Raw genomic sequence first — 22,248 nt, 5'->3', positions numbered from 1 at the left:
TCCCCATATCTGTCAGTCATTGGTTAAAGGCTGCCCCCAGAAGACTTGCCTGCAAGGTACATTGATAAACTGAGTTCTGGAGGGCCAAGGATAGCTCTCCAACAAAGATGCCGATGCTGGCCACGGAAAGTTGGGTTGGAATGAGTGGGAATACAAAGCGGATGTGAGGAGATAGGCACCAAAAACTGACAATGTCTGCTATAGGCCCCAGAGGCTAAGTAACCTGCCAAGGTCACATAGCTAAGTAACAGAACTGAGTCTGAACCCAGGCAACTTGGTTCCAGAGTTCATTCTATTAACTCCACACTACACTGCTGCTCCTAGATTGTTGGTCACATGAAGTGTAGCATTTGCGGTTGTCACTGCCACCATGATTATTGTTTTTTAGTCCTGCCTTTAGAGATTAAACCCAAGGGCAAGAAGTTGTTATTAATTTTATCATGCATTTTCTTGAAAAAGTTGAGTTTGACAATGTGGTTCTTTAGTTCAAGCCCTAACTTTGTGCTGCCTACTAGACAGATCATTTCCCCTCTCTAGCCTTGATTTCCTCATTTATAAAAGGTGTCAGATTGGATGATCTCTGTACAAGTCTCCTGTCTGACAGTCTTTGCTCCTCTCATATGGCTTTTTCACAAAGTGTAGGGTGCCCTAATGGTGAGGACAGGTCAGTGGGTGTCTCCAGCCTGACCATCTCCGCCCCTTCAGACAGCAAGTTCCTGATTAACCAGCCCTGATGGTAATTTATGTTCCTACAAAATCCTCCTCATTGGGAACAAGAGAAAATTAAATTGCTCACTGGAGTCGGTAACAGATGGTTGGCTCCATCTTCTTCTGACTAGGACCCCCCCAGAGAGAGTAATTGAGGGCATCCTGTCATACAAAAGGGACCAGAGGGGCTGACAGAGGCTGAAGGATGGTCGGGAGTCCTCTCCTTGGCACATATGTCATTCTGATGTCTCCCCATTTCTCGGTGAAGGAGAAAATCAAATACAACCCAGAAGGAGCTAAAGCAGTTTGTAAATAGGGCATGCTGGGGTGCCTCCAGCTTTTTTTATTCCACTTTATTTATTTTGTTTTGATGTGCATGCATGCACGCACATGTGCGTATACCCCCAAAGCCAAGTTGGAGGTTTCCCAAGCACCTGGCCCAGGAAACTCAACTTGGCCAGTCCCAGAGGAACCCCTGGATGGATCTAGAGGCTGACTGAGCCCTTCTTGTTCATGCCAGTGCTGGCCCCATTCCCAAAACTCCAAAATGCTAGTTTTAACTGAGAGCTGACACAAGAGTCCTTATTATTACTCAACTGAGGAAGGAGAGGGGCAATCTTTTTCAGGCAATGGTTTCCACCCAGCAACCCACTGACAACATTCATACACACAATCCCACTGGACCTTCTGAAGCTTCCATTTCCTTCCCTTGGTATCCCTTCAGGCCCTTTATGCAAATACCTATCAGAATAGAAGGATCCTCTTTTGAAACCAAAGTCCAGAGAGGCTTTTTTTTTTTTGAGAGGGTGTCAAACAAGTACAATTTGGAGCATAAAAGACCTATACTGTCCTATAGACCTAGTTCTAATCCTTACTCTGCCACTAACAAGCTGTGTGGCCTTGGGTAAGTCACTTAACCTCTCTGATCTCACTCTTTTGATCTGTAAGAACATTTTATTTTGAGGATTATGGGAAACAGCATAGGTAAAGCAGCCAACAAAGATATCTGGCATACTGTAGACACTCAATGTACTCTTATTCAAAGAATTACAGAAGCTCAAGATAAAAACCCCCAAAACCTCTGGAGTCATCCTCCTAGATTTACTAGTCACTAGTTAGGGACCTGCAAGGTAGACTTTAAATACACCCAGCCCCTCTCTCTTCCTGTGCCCTCCTCATGGCAGTCGTGGAGGCTCAGTTCCCCATCACCTCCCACTCCTGCAACACACACACACATGCTTCTCCCATATTACCCCATGAGGCCAGTAAATAATTTAAGGACTGCTCCAATCCGTAACCTAGTTTGTGCTCAACAATGCCAAATGTCCTGAAACCAGGAAGCTTCCTGTAACAGCATTCCCCATGTAGTTCATGTAACAAGATGGCTAAAGTTTTGAACACAGGAAGAAATCACCTATAATTCTACTGCCCTAATACCAAACCTTATTTCACTAGCAAACAAGCTTTCCCATCTTTTCTAATGCTTTTCTTCACTAAAAATCCAGTAAGCCCTGGATCGGCTCCTAGAATAAACAAGTAACATTAGTGGAAAAACTGACGAAATCTGAAAAAAAAAAAAAAAAAGTCTGGAGTTTAGTTAATGGTAATGTACCAATAGTTTTGACAAATGTACCACAGTAAAGTAAGATGCTAAAATTAGGGAGATCTAGGTGAGGGATGGACTTCCCAGGTGACTCAGTGGTAAAGAACCCACCTGCCAATGCAGGAGACATGGGTTTGATCCCTGGGTTGGGAAGATCCCCTGGAGGAGGACAAGGCAACCCACTCCAATATTCTCGCCTGGGAAATTCCACAGACAGAGAAGCCTGGTGGGCTATAGTCTATGGAGTAACAAAAGAGTTGGACATGACTTAGCTACTAAATAACAACACAAGGTGAAGTGTATGTGGGAACTTGCTGTACTATCTTTGAAAGCTTTCTTTAAAGTTATTCTGAAGTGAAGAGTTCATTTTTTAAAAGACAAGATTTAGAATAGGAGATGTCCTGTGTAACACTGTAAATAAATGAACAAACATGTTTTCTCTCCTAAAAAAAAACCCTTAATAACCAACACTTTTCATTGTTTAAACATAGCAATTATAGTTATCACTTGTTGTTGCTAGTTCATCTCAAAATATATCATTTCTATGTTCTTCTGATTCCTGCTACCACTTTCCAGTCTCTGCCTGGAGACTGCCTAGTTCACCTCTCCTGCCTCTATTTCAACACCTGCAAAATGAAAGCTATAAAAATTTCCAGACATTATTGCAAAGATTGAATGGGATAATACAGGGTTTGGCAAATGGTAAGTGTTGGTTAGTGTTATTATCATTCTCCTGTATTGGCTTTTAATCCAACCCTAATATTAAAGACCCACGTGACATTGAACAAAGTATTAAATATCTCAGGACTTGGTTTCCTCATCTGTTGCTCAAATCTTCTTTAGGAGGCAGCCTAAACGTCTGTCGACAGATGAATGGATAAAGAAGATGTGGTACATATATATACTGGGATATTACTCAGTCATGAAAAATGAAGTAATGCCATTCACTTGCAGCAACATGGATGAAACTAGATATTATCATACTAAGTGAAGAAAGTCAAACAGAGAAAGACAAATATCATATAATATCCCTTATATGTGGAATATTAAAAAAAAAAGGCACAAATGAACTTATTTCCAAAATAGAAACTCACAGACATAGGAAACAAACTTATCAAAGGGGAAAGAGGGATGGAGGTGAGGATAAATTAAGAGATGGGATTAACACATATGCACTACTATATATAAAATAGATAACAAACAAGGACCTACTATATAGCACAGGGAACTATACTCAATAATTTATAATAACCTGTAAGAGAAAAGAATCTGAAATAGAATATATACACACATATATATATACACGCATGCTGTACAACTGAAACTAACACAATATTGTAAATCAACTATATGTGTGCTTAGTCGCCCAGTCCTGTCTGACTCTGCAACCCCGGGACTGCAGCCCACCAGGCTCCTCTGTCCATGGGGATTCTCCAGGCAAGAATACTGGAGTGGGTTGCCATGCCCTCCTCCAGGGGATCTTCCCAATCCATGGATTGAACCCAGGTCTCCCACATTGTAGACGGGTTCTTTACCCACTAAGCCACCAGAGAAGCATAAATCAACTGTACTTCAGTTTAAAAAAGAAAACAAAAAAGAAATCTAAGAGATGATCACTTAAAATACCGTCAGTTGAATACACCAGAGTTACCATATTTTTAAAAACTCATCCTCTGTGACAGCATTAGCAGCATGGGTGTGGGCTGTCATCCTACCCTAGAGGCAGAGGAAAGCAGGAGAAATAAAACTAGCCAGCCAGAACACTTACCATCTGCCAAACTACGGTGAGAGCCTTGCATGTATTACTCATTTAATCCTTGCATCTGTACTATGAGATAGGGAGTCTCCCTTTAGAATAAGAATACCTAGGCTCAGAGAAATAAGTATCCAGGATCATTCCTGGCTGACTTGGGCTTGAACCGGGTGATCTGGCTCCAGACTTGCTCCTCTTAGCCCTGCTGAGCAAGGACAGCTCTGAGCTCTGTCCACCTCTCACAGCAGCTGGGAGGTTATGGCACCAGCCAGCAAAAGGATCTGGGAGAGGCACCACCAGCACCCACTGCAGGGAAGATGGAGAACTGTATGCTGATTCGTACCTGTTTCTGTCCTGAATTGAAACCTATCACTTCCAATCACATGCCATTGGTCAAAACAAGCCCTTTGGTCATGCCAAACATCAAAGGTTCTGGGCCCAGAAGGAAGAAAACCACAAATACTGCAGAGTAACACAAATGTCTGCTGATCTTTATTAAAATAAAAGGATCTTCTTAAAAGATTAGAAGCAGTTGGTTAATATTGAAACAGAAGTTGATTTAATACTTATTATCCCCATATTATTATTAAATAAAATAGAATTATATCAGTAGTTTTTGTTGTTATCATTTTTGTTCACAGTTTAACAAATACTTTTCTTCCTCGAATATTTACAAGCTCCACCACTTACTAACTATGTGACCTTCTACCATGGCCAACCATTCCAAGCTGCCTGGGACTGAGGGTTTCCAGTAACATTGGACTTGTAGTGCTAAAATCAGAACAGTCCCAGGCAAACCTAGACAGTTGGTCACCCTACTTTTGACAAGCCTCTTAACCTCCCTAAACCATTTTTTATATTTGTAACATGAAAGGTGATAATATTATTAAAATCTACTTTTGTAAGGTTTCAGTTCAATCGCTCAGTCGTGTCCTACTCTTTGCGACCCCATGAATCATAGCACGCCAGGTCTCCCTGTCCATCACCAACTCCCAGAGTTCACTCAGACTCATGTCCATCGAGTCGGTGATGCCATCCAGCCATCTCATCCTCTGTCGTCCCCTTCTCCTCTTGCCCCCAATCCCTCCCAGCATCAGGGTCTTTTCCAATGAGTCAACTCTTCACGTGAAGTGGCCAAAGTACTGGAGTTTCAGCCTCAGCATCAGTCCTTCCAATGAACACCCAGGACTGATCTCCTTTAGAATGGACTGGTTGGATCTCCTTGCAGTCCAAGAGACTCTCAAGAGTCTTCTCCAACACCACAGTTGAAAAGCATCAATTCTTTGGCACTCAGCTTTCTTCATGGTCCAACTCTCACATCCATACATGACCACAGGAAAAACAATAGGTATATGTAAACACAACAATTTTTTGTGCATGGTAAATTCATTACATTCTGACAATATCATGAACATTATTTCTGCTTTATAGATGAAGACCCTGAAACCCCAGCAGGTGATGAGAATCTCCCAAAAACAACATGCAACGTTGTTCTTCAGGCTGCAGAGACCAGACATTGCCCTCATCTGGCCCTGCCCAGTGCCACTGGGCTCTGGCCCCTCTCCGGTCTGCAGAAAGTGTTTCCCTACAACATCCGGATGCTTTCCCGCTCCGTAATGTATGTTCCCTGTGGTGAGCCTGCGCATGTGCTCCTGGTCTTGTGGCTGTGGAATGTATTCCTTGCTGTTGGATTTAGAAACCCGACTGTATGGCTAGTGATGCTCTCAGAAAAATCTTTCCTGGAAGAATGGGGACTTTCCTTCAGGGACTGATGAATTACAGTTCCCCTGCAGGAGTAGTAATTCCTTGCACTTAGGACGCCTGTTAATACCTGGCAAAGGTCTTCTCCAGCAATCCCTCCACTTGCCATTTCAATGACCCGTGAGAGGACAGAAGAGCTACCACCTTCTTCTTTCCTCAGGTAGGGAAATGCAAGCCCAGGGTAGTGAAGAAGTTCCAGAAGACAGCTCTCCACCCCCACCAGAGTTCTGTATGCCACAGTTAAGATCGTCAGATAGAAACTCAAAAGTCACTTTCTGCTAAGGTGACCAAATTTTAGCAGACATTGACATTGTCCCAATTTTCACTGCTAAAGTAACCCATCACAGAACACTCCTACTCCTGGGCAAACCAGGATGGTTGGTTGGTCCATGGCTTCTCGGATTGCCTCTCAAACCACCTCCCTTATTCTGTTGTATGAGTTTATATGCACTCCATGCTTCTCTTTTTAGTACTTATCACAGTTGTAATTACACAGCCAGTTGTGAAATGTGTTATTTTTGTCTTGTCCACTAGACTATAGCTTTAGGCAGGCAATGATCAAATCTGCATCCTTTGCTCCTAGCTCATTATGCAGAGTATTCTCTCAATAGACCTTCCTCAAATAAATGATTACATGAATGAATGAATGAGTCATTCAGTAAATGTTTGTTGTATGAAAATATCTAGTAACCACCTTTGCTCAGATTGACATTTCCCAATATGTCTTCCTTCTGGGACTCATTAATATTAGGAACCAAAAAATAAGTGTTTCCTTGGTAAAATAAGCGCCAGAACTCTGGGTTAAACAAAGTGGATCAGATTTTCTTTATTTTGCAGGGACCTTTGTATTTACCGAGTGAAGTGTATACTATGTTTTCCAGTTTAACCCTGAGCTCTTTGAGCAAAGAGCATTTGGAGGACTTATGATCTGAAAAACATCTTTTGAGAAATGCTGGACCAGATAGTGTGTGTACTTGCTGCCAACTCCATTTCCAGTCTCCTCGGGAAGACTGCTGTTATTACTGTTGTTATTGAGGCCATTGTTCCTGTCTATGAATAAAAGACACATGAGGATAAGCTCTGCTTCTCAGAAGCCCTGACTCTCCAAACTCCCATACCTTCACCTTCCAAGGCAAACTAATGCTTCATATAACTGAATCACCATGATATGCTGGCTTGTTTCCCCGAAATACTCCTGAAGAATGGCAAGACTGTTTCAGCTCTTTTTCCCCAAATCCTCATATCTCCCTGCAATCACAGACCCCGTGGCCATTTTCAGATAGTGAAAGGCAGCTCTTTGGACATCCCAGCAGATTGGAGTTGGTGACAAAACTCCCTTCATTTCACCATCTAAGAGCGGAGTGCTCAGAGATGAAGAAGCTAGACTCTTGCCTGGCTTGGCAACCTCCCTGGTCATTATTCACAGGTAATGACTGATCAGTCTCCTACAGCCTGCAGAAGAAGAAAAATCAAAGAAGGGGTTTGCTCAGCTGTCATGAATGCTAAAAGAACAGTAGCGAGAGGGGGTAGGGAGGAATAAGTAGCGCCTGCTCCGGAGGGGATGAAATAATGGTGTATTTCAAAGTAAATTTAAAACTGTTTTGAAATCTATCAGCCAATGGTAGGGTACAGAGTCATTTGTCAAGATGAAAAATAAGAAGAGAGTTGATCAACTTTTCAGTCTCAGAAAGGGCATGAAGGTACACTTTGCTGCCAGTGCCAGCTCTTTTCTACGTATGTTCATGTATTAATTCCTTCTTTTATTCAACACAGATTTATTGAGGGTTGATTAGCTGTCAGGCACTATGCTAGTAGCCATAGAAGACACAAAGGTCAACAGAAGAAACACTGCCTCTGCCTTTACAGAACCCCGAGGTCAGTGAAGGAGAGTGTGAACAATCAGGTAGGTGAACAGTGACAAGTGCAATGAAAGAAAAGGAAAGTTATATGGTGCTAGTGACTGATGCTCGACAAGATGATATGACCGAATGTGAGCAATCAGGGGAGGCTTCCTTGAGGAGGTGACGTTTGAGCTGAGCTCTAAAGGATAAGCAGAAAGTCTTTCACTTGGACTTTGTGAAATAGGCATTATAAGGCCCATATCAGCATATTTGGGGCTGTGAGTAGGAGCAAACTCAACTAAAAATGATGTAAGTGAAAGAAAATTTATCTTGCAATGCAAGAAGACCAGAGGAAGCACAGTTTCTGGGTTGCTCAATTAAGTGGCTTAACAGTGGCATCCAGAACTAAGTTTTTCCATCTTTCCACCTTGTTGTCTTCCTCCTGGGCTTGTGCTTGCAGACTGCACTGTGCAGCCTCATGAGGTGGCTGTCATAATTCCAGGCATCACACAAGGGGCAGCACTGGGAGACGGACGGTGAGTGTGCTCCTCCCCTGAGGCTTTTTCCATTGAAGGAACCCTTTCCCAAAGCTACCAATAGACATTGACTCACGCCTTTTTGGCCAGAATTTCATCCCATGCCCTTTCCTAAAGCAATCAAGGAATTACCACCACAATCAGTGTAGATCAAGACTTCAACTCCTACCCGCAAAAGTCTGTGATTGCTTAATAGTTAAACAGACAGTGTTTATGAGCAAGGTAGAACATAAGAATTTTTCTCAGAACCAGTTTTACAATTAGATTTTTATTTTTCTTTTGGCTGCACTGGGTCTTTGTTGCAGTGTGTCGGCTCTTGATTGTGACCCTTGGCTTCTCTACTTGCAGCCCTTGGGCTCTCTAGTTGTGGAGTGCAGGATCCAGGCCCGCAAGCTCAGCAGCTGCAGCGGGCAGGCTTCTCTCTAGTTGTGGCACATGTGCTTAGTTGCCCTGCAGCATGTAGGATCTTAGTTCCCTGACATAGGGATTGAACCCATGTACCCTGCATTGGACAGAGAAGGCAATGGCACCCCACTCCAGTACTCTTGCCTGGAAAACCCCATGGACGGAGGAGCCTGGTGGGCTGCAGTCCATGGGGTTGCTAAGAGTCGGGCACGACTGAGCGACTTCACTTTCACTTTTCACTTTCATGCATTGGAGAAGGAAATGGCAATCCACTCCAATGTTCTTGCCTGGAGAATCCCAGGGACGGGGGAGCCTGGTGGGCTGCCGTCTACGGGATCACACAGAGTCGGACACGACTGAAGTGACTTAGCAGCAGCAGCAATCCTGCATTGGAAGGTGGATTCTTAACCACTGGACCGCCAGGAAAGTCCCTACAATTAGGAAGTGGACATCTCAGAGTTAAACAACTTCTCTCCTGCAACTTTAGATTGGAGCATGGATGAATCTGATCCTGATTTCATGCCTTCCTCTCCATCCAATCATGCAGTGAAGAATGGACCAGATTCAGGGAGGCTTCATTCTGTGATGCAAGATCAAGGGCTGGTCCTGCTGTTGAGTCTGCAGGTGAAGGAGCCCCAGTTGTGGGAGGAGACAAGGGGCTGAGAGCAGAGAGGGCCCAACACATTCAAGCGAGAGACTTGGAGACAGGGAACATGAGCAGAAGAAACTACTGTAACTAGAGATCCCATGAGGGTCTCATAAATGAGACAGGAGTCACAGCTATTAGAACTGAAGTACTAGCAGCTGGGCTTGCTGCTGCTGCTAAGTCACTTCAGTCGTGTCCGACTCTGTGCGACCCCGGAGATGGCAGCCCACCAGGCTCCCCCGTCCCTGGGATTCTCCAGGCAAGAACAGTGGAGTGGGTTGCCATTTCCTTCTCCGATGCATGGAAGTGAAAAGTGAAAGTGAAGTTGCTCAGTGTCCCCACAGTGGGACACTGCCCACAGTGTCCGACTCTGTGCGACCCCATGGACTGCAGCCTTCCAGGCTCCTCTGTCCATGGGATTTTCCAGGCAAGAGTACTGGAGTGGGGTGCCATTGCCTTCTCCAGCAGCTGGGCTTACTGCTACTGCTAAGTCACTTTAGTCGTGCCCGACTCTGTGTGATCCCATAGACGGCATCCCACCAGGCTCCATCGTCCCTGGGATTCTCCAGGCAAGAACACTGGAGTGGGTTGCCATTTCCTTCTCCCTCTGCTGCTGCTAAGTCGCTTCAGTCGTGTCCGACTCTGTGCGACCCCACAGACGGCAGCCCACCAGGCTCCCCCGTCCCTGGGATTCTCCAGACAAGAACACTGGAGTGGGTTTCCATGTCCGGCTTAGGGACTGAGTAAAACCCTTGCAAGCGCCCTGCCCCCATCTCAGCAGCGAGCGCCCCGCCCCCATCTCAGCACTGGGCTGCACAGCTGCCTCAAGTGTGAGGACAGGAGGGCCAGAGGAGGACGGGGCAGCCACAGGACAGGTCTAAGTTGAGGCGCCCACACTTGTAAAGTGGAGCAAGAAAGGGAATCCACCAGAAGAGACAGGAAAGAACGGTCAGAGAGGTAGGAAAGGAATGGGAATAGTAAAGACAGCAGAACAAGATATCCACAGGGAAGGGACAGTCACACAAGGTCTGGTGTAGAGTGTGAATGGATACACTTGGATGCATCCATCAATGTATGAATGAGTACACAGATGATTGAATAAATGAGCAAATATAGGGGAAATGCCAGATAAGATGCAGATACTGTATATATCAGGGAATAAACAGGGGATTTCTGAGTTCCCAGGGGGTGGGATTCAGGAGAGAAGAGGGAGATGGAAGCTCATAGAAGATAAGTGTGAAATCTCAGGACTTGGCACCTCTTGGATTGGATCTGAACATCAGTAAGAGTCAGGTTACACGCCTCCCCTGACCGCCCACCCCCACCATACACACACGCACATGCATTTTCCAGATGCAGATGCAAAGGCAGGCTCTGCTGCTTCCCTGCTCTTTACAGATGACAGGTGGGCCCTCTCACAGACTATACAGGTTCCTTGGAGTGAAGAGTACATTTTTGCAAGTGATAGAATACCAAGCAGATGGAACCCACCAGGATGGGTAAGAATAGGAGAGACCACCAAATACCACTTTTCGAAACTCAAGGAGTATCTCAGAGGAGTCCTATTGTCTGCTCTACCGTTATTTTCAGCCACACTGCTGTCCTAAAAACCTAGGAGTGCCAGGGTCAAAGATGAGAGACATCCTCTCTTCAAACATGACCCCTTGACTTCTCAATCCCATGCTTTATACCCATGCTGTCCTTTCAAGGTAAAGTGCCTTCTTACCCCAAATTCACACACCTTCAAGAGACAACTTCCCTAAGTCAGGCTGTCTTTCTATGAATCCCTTCATTTAAGGGATTGCTTAAATAAAGCATAGAATACAGTATTCCACAGCTGACTGCTCCCACAGTATCATAGCATCATTCCCCTCTACTTATGTGTGAAAGTAAAAGTCGCTCAGTCGTGTCTGACTCTTTGGGACCCCATGGGCTATACAGTCCATAGAATTCTCCAGGCCAGAATACTGGAGTGGGTAGCCTTTCCCTTCTCCAGAGGATCTTCCCAACCCAGGGATCAAACCCAGGTCTCCTGCATTGTAGGTGGATTCTTTACCAGCTGGGCCACAAAGGGAAGCTCATATTTATGTTTATCTGGTAATTAATCTCCTTTTTCTCTAGCCTAAGATTATTCAGAGACAGAAACTATATTTCATGTCTGTGTGAATCTGCAGTCATGTCTGTATCCAGAGCAACTAACATAGCATCTAATTAATAGTAACTGCTCAAAGCAGATATACTGATTAAAATATATAATTGCTAAGCAAATGAGTAATAATGAATAAAAGAATTAACAAATGAAGGATACGTGAATGAATGAATGGGAATGAGTGAAAGAATTAGCAAATAAAAGAGAGAACGAGTGTTTTCTGGCTCTAGTCAAGATGTAGTCAAGACAGCTTCCACACTGTCTTATTCCCATTGAAAGCAACTAAAAACTCTGTGGAGAGAAAGCAGCGGGGAGCCCTCTGAGGACTCTGAAAGCAAATGGTAGCAAAAGAAACAGAACTTCAAGTGATACCAAACTAGTGATGAGTTTTTTATAAATTTTTTTCTCCAATATTTCCTAGCCTGGACTCGAATGCAGCCTGAAATCTAGACCATGCATTGGATGAATGTGAAGCTTCTTCTAGTTCCAGTTCAAGGAGTCATATGGCTCCAATTTTACGCATGGCAAATAAGCCATATGGTGTCTCTTTTTGTTGTTGTTGTTTAGTCACCATGGTGTGTCAGACTCTTTGCAACTCCATGGACTGCAGCATGCCAGACTTCCCTGTCCCTCACCATCTCCCAGTTTGCCCAAGTTCATGTCCATTGAATTGGTGATGCCATCCAACTGTCTCATCCTCTGTCACCCTCTTCTCCTTCTGCCTTCAACCCTTCCCAGCATCAGGGTCTTTTCCAATGAGTCAGATGTTTGCATCATGTAGCCAAAATATTGGAGCTTCAGCTTTAGCATCAGTCCTTCCAATGTGTATTTACGGTTGATTTCCTTTTAAGATTTGCTGGTTTGATCTCCGTGTTGTTTAGGGGACTCTCAAGAGTCTTCTCTAGCACCATAGTTCGAAAACATCAATCCTTTGGCACTCTGCCTTCTTCTTTAGGATCCAGCTCTCACATCGGTACATGACTACTCAAAGCACCATAGCCTTGACTATACGGACCTTCATCACAATGTGATTCTTTGCTTTTTAACACACCGCCTAGGTTTGTCATAGCTTTCCTGACAAGAAGCAGTCATCTGCTTTCATGGCTGCAGTCACCATCTGCAGTGATTTTGCAGCACCAAAAAGTAAAGTCAGCCACTGTTTCCCCATCTATTTGCCATGAAGTGATGGGACTGGATGCCATGATCTTAGTTTTTTTTTTTGATACTGAGTTTTGAGCCCGCTTTTTCACTCTCCTCCTTCACCCTCATCAAGAGGCTCTTTAGTTCCTCTTTGCTGTCTGCCATTAGAATGGTACCATATGCATATCTGAGGCTGTTGATATTTCTCCCAATAATCTTGATTCCAGCTTTTAACTCATCCAGCCCAGCATTTCGCATGACATGCTCTGCATAGTAGTTAAACAAACAGGGTGACAATAAACAGCCTTGTCATACACCTTTCTCAATCCTGAACCAGTCAGTTGTTCCATACAGGATTCTAACTGTGACTTCTTGACCTGCATATAGGTTTCTCAGGGGACAGGCAAGATGATCTGGTATTCCCGTCTCTTTAAGAGTTTTCTGCAGTGTGTTGTGTGCTATGACTTTGACACATAGTCAAAGGCTTTAGCATAGTCAATGAAACAGAGGTAGATGTTTTCCTGGAATTCCTTTGCTTTCTCTATGATCTAGTGAGTGTTGGCAATTTGATGTCTGGTTCCTCTGCCTTTTTAAACCCAGCTTGAACATCTGGAAATTCTCGATTCACGTAATGCTGAAGCCTAGCTTAAAGGATTTTGAGCATAACCTTACTAGCATGGGAGATGAGTGCAATAGTCCAGTGGCTTGAACATTCTTTAGTATTGCCCTTCTTGGGGATTGGGATGAGCCACCACATGGCCTTATCACCTCCAAAGGTCTCTACCTACTAATACCACCACATTTATTAGGATTCCCTGGTAGCTTCCCTGGTAAAGAATCTGCCTGCAATGCAAGAGACTTGGGTTCGATCCCTGGGTCAGGAAGATCCCCTGGAGCAGGAAATGGCAACCCACTCCAGCATTCTTGCTGAGAAAGTCCCGTGGACAGTGGTGACTGGCGGGCTACAGTCCATGAGGTCACCAAGAGCCAGACATGACTGAGAAAACTAACACTTTCATTAGGATTCATGTACCTATTAATACATCACCATCATTAGTATTTCAACAAATGAATTTATTCAGACAGTAGGGGACAAAGAAACATTCAGACCATAGTAAATGGATACAATTTGTTTTTTAAATGAACAACAAAACCAAGTGTTGAGGAGGATATGGGTGAACTAGAACTTTCATTCATTGCTGGTGGAAATGCAAAACATTACAGCCACCTCACAAAACAGTCTTCAGTTTCTTATAAAGTTAAACCTACACTTATCAATGATCCAGCAGCCCCATTCCTAAGTATTACTGTGGAGAAATAAAAACATCTTCACACAAAGCCCTGTACATAAATTTTATAGCAGCTCTATTCATAGTTACCAAAAATAGGAAATCATATGGATTGGATAAACAAAATGTGATCCATCCATTCAGTGGGCTACTAGTCAGCAATCAATAACAACAATAACAACAGCGATGAATGTCAAAGGGATATGCTACGTAAAAGAAGACGGTCTCCAAAGGTTACATACTATATGATTCAGTTTATATGACATTCTGGAAAAAGCAGAAGTGCAATGACAGAGAAGTGGTTCCCAGGGGTTAGGGGTGGGAGGAGGGTTTGACCACAAAGGGGCACAGGGTGCTTTTGAGGCGATGAGCTATTCTGTGTTCTGGTTATGATGGTGATTATATAAATATGTACATTAAAATTCGTAGAGCTGTACACCTAGAAAAAGGAAATTTATTGGACTCTATGTAACTTTATATAGCAATAATAATAATGGTGAATGAATATATTCATATTCTCATGTCTTGGCTCACTCTGTCCCCATCCATAAAGGATTTTCTTCCATCTTCTCAGCTTATGTGACTCTCTGGCCATCTCCACTAATTACCTGGAATCCCACCTCTCAAGATGCCTCTCTAACTGCATCTCAGTGCTCCCTTGTAGCCCGAGGCATACTGCCAAAAAGACCTGGTGCAGTAAGGCCCGTTGGGGTCAGCTTCTCTAGTATGCTGGTGCGAGTCCGGCCTCACCTCCCTCAGGGTGCCCTCCAGGGCTGCTACGTGTCAGCGTGGCAGCTACCCTTGGGTTCTGTTTCCATCAAGACTCTTGACTGCACGGCAGAGAGACCCACTTGAGCTAGCCTGGGGGAAAGGCATTAACCCCAGGGCTTCCCAGAGGCCTTGGAGAATCTATGAGAGAGAATTAAGCAGAGCCAGTCCCAGGGGGCCTGAGACCTGGCCTCTCTGTCGCAGGGCCTGCAGCTCTCTGCTTCTCTCTGTGGGTCTGCTCCATTCTCTGGACTGGCCTGCTCTCTTCTGTTTGCACACCAGCTTGTAGGTGGCCCCCCAGTTCCTTCAGCTTCTGGTGCATGTAACCTTCCTGCTCCAGGGCCCACCACATGCTGCAGCAGTCTCTCATGTTTCAAAGTTTGGGGAAAGCAATCAGTTTGCTCAACCCAGCTGTTTGAGTCTGCCACACAATTCTGGGCTTGGGTTATGTGTCCACGCCTGACTCAGTGAGCAGCTAGGTGAAGTACAGGATCAAATGCACTATGAGCTGCTCCTTCCAAGAGCTGTGACAAGGGCAGACCCTTCTAAAGTGCTGTGATAAACCATACTGGAAAAGAATATGAAAAATATGTGAGTGTGTGTGTATATATATATATACATATATACATGCCGCTGCTGCTGCTAAGTCACTTCAGTCGTGTTCGACTCTGTGCGACCCCATAGATGGCAGCCCACCAGGGTCCCCTGTCCCTGGGATTCTCCAGGCAAGAACACTGGAGTGGGTTGCCGTTTCCTTCTCCAATGCAGGAAAGTGAAAAGTGAAAGTGAAGTCGCTCAGTCGTGTCTGACTCTTAGCGACCCCATGGACTGCAGCCTACCAGGCTCCTCCATCCATGGGATTTTCCAGGCAAGAGTACTGGAGTGGGGTGCCATTGCCTTCTCCGATATATATACATACATATATATACACACACAACTGAATCACTGCTGTTCAGCAGAAATTAACAACCTTATAAATCAACCATACTTTAATAAAATTAAGTTTTTTAAAAGTACTGCTCAAATGAATTTACTGGTATGTCAGGCTGTAGACACACAGCACTCCCCTTCTGCACAAAGTCAATGCTATGAGTCCAGCTATGGGGGTAACTCCTTTTGGGGAGCCTCAGTATCAAGACACATTGTTCAACTGCTGCTTGGTGATGAGAAATGCCTTCCAGACAAGCCAGAATAAGAGGAGTCAGAGACAGCGAGGTCAGGAAGCCTGCTAGTACAGGAGGCCTGGAGCGGCGGCTGCCCCAGACTCAAAGTTCACCTTGGGTGGAGGCCACACAGCAGCTTTGCTGACAGATGAAGGGGCTGGTGAGGGGAGGGTGCAGGAGGCGGGTCCACAGGGGCAGGCAGATGCCAGGGTGCTGGAGGAAGAGAGGAGATGAAACAGGCGTCCTAGCAGCACGCCTCTTTGCTTTCTGAGTGTCATTTGCCTTTTCCCTTCTACCTCGGGCCCCACCCTCCTCACCCAAGGCTTGATAGAGAGCCCCCCCACCTATCACCTCTGGACGGACCTTTCTGAGACATCCTGAGTGCCACCTGCTCCCAGACACAACCCTCCAGACCCGGGTGGTGACACTCTGGTGCTGTCCTCTTTCTGAGGAGAGGAAATACTCTGTCACACGCTCTTCCCACATTTAACCATGTGTTTATTCTGGAAAGCTCCAGTTCCTCTCCTTCCCTACCACCTCAAAAGCAGAGCCTACCTGGCCTTGCCCTTGGTGCCTTTGGGCCACACCTCAACGGTGACTTGTGGCATCCTGAGCTACATTTGTGTGCTTTCTTCACCCTTGATGGTTCATGAACTCCTCAGATGTTGCATCTTTATCTTGTGTTTCCCATCACCTAGAACAATTTTGAGTAGGGTCTGCATTTGGGCTCCTGCAGAAGTGATTCTGACTTATGGATATAAGGGTGAGTAGTTCATTTGGGATGGAATTCCAGGAAACACCTGTGGGGATGGGAAAGTAAGAGAGGGAAGGATGGGGAAGCAGCCAAGGAAAGAGTCCATTAAAACTCAGCTACCGATAGGGACAAGTGAAGCTTAATCCTACTGGGAGAACTCTGGCAGGGAAACATGTGCTTCTCAGAGTCACCCTACTGGAGGGAGCTGGTTGTGATACACCAACACCTATCTGTCATTGGGTCAGGGATGCTTCTTGTTGTTCGGTTGCTATGTCCAACTTTTTTGCAACCCCATAGACTGTAACCTGCCAGGCTCCTCTGTCCATGGGATGTCCCAAGCAAGAATACTGGAGTGGGTTGTCATTTTCTTCTTGAGATCTTCCTGACCCACTGATTGAACCTGTGTCCCCTGCATTGCAGGTGGATTATTTACCAGTGAGTCAACTGGAAAGCCCAGGGCTGCTTCTAGGGGGCCTTAATTCCCTGGGATTACAGTCCACCGCTAGGACAGGCAAGGCAGGCTGTGGCATCTGGAGAAAGCCCTCAGCACAGACAGGCACTGGCCGGGGGAACTTGGTACAACTGAAGATGAAGTCATAAGGTGGTGGGGATATGGGTGATGCGACAGAGCTTAACAAATATCTACTGCATTATGAGCGATTAAGTTCACTCAGAGATCTTTAGGAATCAGCTTTTGTATCACCAAAGAGTGATATACAAAAGAAGGAATGAATTTCATTGTATTTAATTCTTGCCAAGGGGTCAGAGTATGGTTACTAAAGTATTCTATTTTCTCTTAACAGTTCTTCCACTGTATGTGTGAAACTAACACAATATTGTGAATCAACTACACTTCAGTACAAACTTTTTTAATTAAAAAAAATATTTTTTAGACAAGTACATCCTCTAATGTTATATATGCCACCCAGTGGGTAATTGTTTCAGAAACTGTGGTTGGGCATCTATGGGTGGGTGTCTCCTTTCTCCCCACCTCCATGGCCCCAGCATCCCTCTCAGAGCTATGGGGTCAATCAAAGCAGAGAAACATCCCCAAAGAGGTGATCCTTCTCCCAGAGGCACACAGCACAAAGACTCTGGAGTCAGACCAGCTTGGGCAGCATCCTGGCCCTGGCTCCACTCACTGTTATCACTTTGGTTCAACAACTCACTTTTGTTGTCTATAAAACGGGCCTATCTACCTTGCTTACTTTTATAGGAATGAAATGACATAAATGTATGGAAAATATTCAACACTGTGTTAATACTTTATTTCTCAATTTTCTTTCCTCCCCTAATCTAAGGTAACCCTATAAGAGGGTCTAATGGTAGGAGGAAAAACTGATTTCAAAAACTGGGATCTTTGGGATCCTCAGTAAGCAGATGACAGTACTGAGCACAGAGAGGTTAAGAAAAATATCCACGGTCACAGCTAATAAATGGCTCAGCTGGGATTAGAGCCCAGACAGTGTGGCTCCAGAGTCTATGTTCATATGCTCATGATGCTTTGCTTACTGTTTGAGAATGAATACTGGAAAAAGAAAGATACTAGGCTAGTGAAAGCATCCAAAATTACAATAATAATGGATGGTCCAGAGCAAAGCAGGCATAGGAGGGAGTGGGAGGGAGTGCATGTCTCATGCACAGAAGAGACATGGCAATGGAGGACTCTGAGGTCTAGGAAAAGGAGAAGAAAGGAGAAATCCACAAGAATTTGTATTTTCCAAGCCTGGGGCTATTTTTAGCATATGTAACTTAGGGCCAGAGAGCCAGGTTTTGGAAAAGACGATGACACAAATAAAAACCAATATAATATTGTAAAGTAATTAGCCTCCAACTAAAATAAATAAATTTATATTAAAAAAAAGAATCCATTGAGTCATCCACTACTTATTAAGCATCTACTAAATATGAACACTCCCACCAAGCCTTAAATATGATTTAGAAACACCCAAGAAGTTTATTTTTTAAATCCCAGCACTTAGATCTGGACACAAATAATTAAGTCAGTATCTGTGGGGCTCAGGCTGTGGGCATTAGTATTTTTAAAAAAGCATCCCAGGTGATTATTATATGCGGCCAGGGCTGAGACCACTGGAATTCCTTATCTCATTTAATCCCCCCGGCATCCCTATGAGGTTCTACTATTATTGTCTCAGATAGGCTAAGGAAGAACTAAGAAAAAGAGCCAAGTTTCAGACTTTATGTAGCTGTAAAGCCCATGCTTTCAGCTGCTTCATAGGTTGAGAGGCTGAAAGAGGTCTTAAAGATTGCCATGCCCAGCCCCATTTCACAGAGAAGAAAATGGAGGTCCAGGGAGGGAGTGAGCTGCCAGAAGTCACCCACACCAGCTGTGCCACATCAGACTCCTACCTGGCTCTCCGGACCCCCAGCCCAGAACTCACTGCTCCCATGCCGTGTTCTGTTTTAGACTAGAATTCTGATACAGAGAAGAAGTAGTGAGGAAAACCACCCGAGCGCTGGGTCAGACTGTCAGAGGGCGCTCCTTCACTCTCCTGTCTGCAAAGGCTGACTCCGTGTTACGGGAAAGAAGCGAGAAAGGGAGCCCCAGCAGACCACCCTGTCCCCTCCCTGCGTCTACACAACAGCGCCTGCTCCTGACAGCAAAAGCCCTTATTAAGCGTCCTGTACCATCTCATCACCTGCCCCCGCTGAACTTATACTGCTCATGTTGTAGGGATTAGGGGGAAAAAAAAATCCCTCCACCCCGAGGCAGAACAATAACAACACGGATGCTGACTGGGAAGGCAGTTCGTCGTGTGGGCTTGAAAAATAATGAAGGTGACATTTAGGGGGGCTGCTCTGGCCTCCCTGTCACTGAGCCTCATCATTAATTTAACCGTCTCTGTTACAGACAAACTTTCTAGTCAGCCTTGGAGGGATGAGGAGGGGGCTCCCTGTCCTCTGTGGCCCATTAGAGATGCAGGGGGCTTCTCTCCCTCCTCCCCCAGTCACCTGAAATCTAGTCTCTGTCCGATTCTTGGCTCAAATGACATTTCTGCAGAAGAGCATAATTGGCTGCTGTGGACGAGGGGAGAAAAGGCAAAAAGTGTGTTGGCAGGAGGGCTCCGAGAAACATCTATCTTTACCCAGCAAAGAGAAGCTATTCTTCAAATGCCCACAGTGGGACACGCATTCATGTGTATATTCATCTGTTCAACAATTAATTACACGTGCCTCTTTGGCATCAGGCATGGTGCAAAGAGCTGAATATACCTTGGTGAGCCAAACAGGTAGAGACCCTGCCTTCCTGGAGTTTCTAATCTAGTTCTGTGCTATCCAATGTGGTGATCACGAACCACAAGTGTCTACTTATTTAAACTGATCTAAGTATAATCAAAAGTTCAATCCCTCCTTTGTACTAGTTGGGCTTCCCTTGTGGCTCAGCTGGTAAAGAATCTGCCTGCAATGTGGGAGACCTGGGTTTGATCCCTGGGTTGGGAAGATCCCCTGGACAACGGAAAGCCTATCCACTCCAGTAATTGGGCCTAGAGAATTCCATGGACTGTATAGTCCACGGGGTCACAAAGAGTCAGACATGACCGAGTGACTTTCACTTCACTTTGTACTAGTAACATTTCAGGTGCTCAGTAGTCATGTGGCTAGTAGCTACCACATTGGATAGACAGGAAACATCTCCATCTTCAGAGAAATTTCAGTTAGACAGCACTGGTCTAGTGGGACAGACAGATACTTTATATTATTTCATCTCTCCCTCATAGAACCTTTGAGGTAAGCAGTTTCCCCTATTTTAGAGAGGAGGAAGCAGGGACCACCTGGTCAGTTGTGGAGGCAGGGTTTGAACTCAGATTTCTCCTACCCCAAAATCTATAAGTAAAGGAAACAGGATCAAAGCTACAGGTAGAATAGCAAAGTGGTTCAGACCATGTGACTTGCAATATGACCTATTAAAATGTAAGTATAAATTTGGGTCATTTTTTTTTTAACCTCTCTGGGCCTCAGTTTATTCATCATGTAGGGATAATAATAGGGTCACTTCATATTCTGTGGTAAGATGTTTGTGTACACATCCTGGTATGGGATAAATGCTCAGTGTTTTGGAGCCCACTCAGAGAACAATGAGTTCAGGACTATGGACACAGCTACATATACAAGTTGGGGGATACCATCTTTTAATAATCTGTATCTGACACCTACCTGATAGGTTAGTTGTGAGAAATAAAATGGCATAGTTAAGTGTTCATTAAATACAAATTCCTTCCATCCCTTTGGATGATGAATCTGAGCTCTAAATGACAGAAGTACAATAATGATTTAAAACCAGAGATAAAGAAACATTCAGAAATCATTTGTTTTGGAAAATTCAAGAACAGAACAACCAGGAACAGTAAAGATGAACCCCGGATTTTGATCATTATATTATTTGTCTATGTAACAAATTACCCAAATACTCAATGCCTTAAAACAACAAAGATTCATTATCTCATAGATTCTGAGGGTCATGAATCTGAAAGCAATTTAGCTGGGTGCCTCTCGCTCAGGGTATCTAGCAAGGTGGCAGTCAAGCTGTTGGCTGGGGCTGTATTATCTGAAGGCTTGGCTGGGCAGGAGAATCAACTTGCAAGGGAATTTAATCCCAAGACTGCTGTCAGGGGGCCTCATTTCTCTCTAGCTCTGTTTGGTCTTCTTGGGTGTTTACCACATGGGCTTCTACACAAGGCCCTATAAGAGTTCTTAAGACATGGAAGCTGGCTTTCCCCCAGAGCAACTGACCCAAGGGGTAGAAAGAACAAGTGACAGAGAGAATCTATAGTCTGTTCACAAGGTAATCTCAAAAATAACATACCACCATTTTTGCCATGTTCTATTCATTAGAAGCAAGTCATTAAATCCAGCCCATATTGGACTGAGAGAGGAATTAAGCTCTACATCTTGTAAGAAGCATCAAAGAATTTGTGGACATATGTTAAAACTACCACAAGCATGAACTGGGCTGGGTGCCCAGGTCTTCCTTTGAGCAAAGTGCCTGGATGGACCAGGAGTCAAAGACAAAAAGTTTAGGCACATAAATACCATTTTACCATCCAGGAGCTTGAGTCGGATCTGGGAAGATAGCAAAAGGCAGATGAAGAAGTTGGCAGCAGTGGGGCCTACCAGTAATGTTTGTGCATTTGCGTGGGGCAGGGAAGGAAGGGCACATCACCTGTATTATAATAGGACATACACCAATTGTATATAAATTCTTTCTCCTAACTGGGGCACTGTGTTTTGGGAATGAGGCACCAAAAGCACTTCCAAACTTGCATTGTTTTATTTCTGGCCAGAGTGCCTTCCCTGAATCCATCTCCTTTCTTTCACTTGGCCCTAGGTTGAGCAGCAGAGAAGGGGATGAAAGGAATTAATGTTTATTGAATAGCTGCTATGTCATTTTATTTCTCACAAATATCCTATCAGATAGGTGTCAAAGACAGATTATTAAAATGTGTGTGTGCATGTGTGTGTGGGTGTGCACTCAGTTGTGTCCAACTCTTTCATCCCCATGGACTGTAGCCTGCCAGGCTCCTCTACCCATGGTATTTCCCAGGCAGGAATACTGGAGTGGGTTGTCATTTCATACTCCAGGAGATCTTCCTGATCCTGGGATCGATCCCACATCTCTTGCGTCTCCTGCATTGGCAGACAGATTCTTTACCACTGAGCCACCTAGATATGGTGTCCCCCAACTCATGTGTATTCCTGTCCATAGTCCTGAA

The sequence above is a fragment of the Bubalus bubalis genome, chromosome 6 (genome assembly GCF_019923935.1).
Source record: "Bubalus bubalis isolate 160015118507 breed Murrah chromosome 6, NDDB_SH_1, whole genome shotgun sequence".
Classification (NCBI taxonomy): Eukaryota; Metazoa; Chordata; class Mammalia; order Artiodactyla; family Bovidae; genus Bubalus; species Bubalus bubalis.
This window is presented reverse-complemented; position numbering follows the sequence as displayed.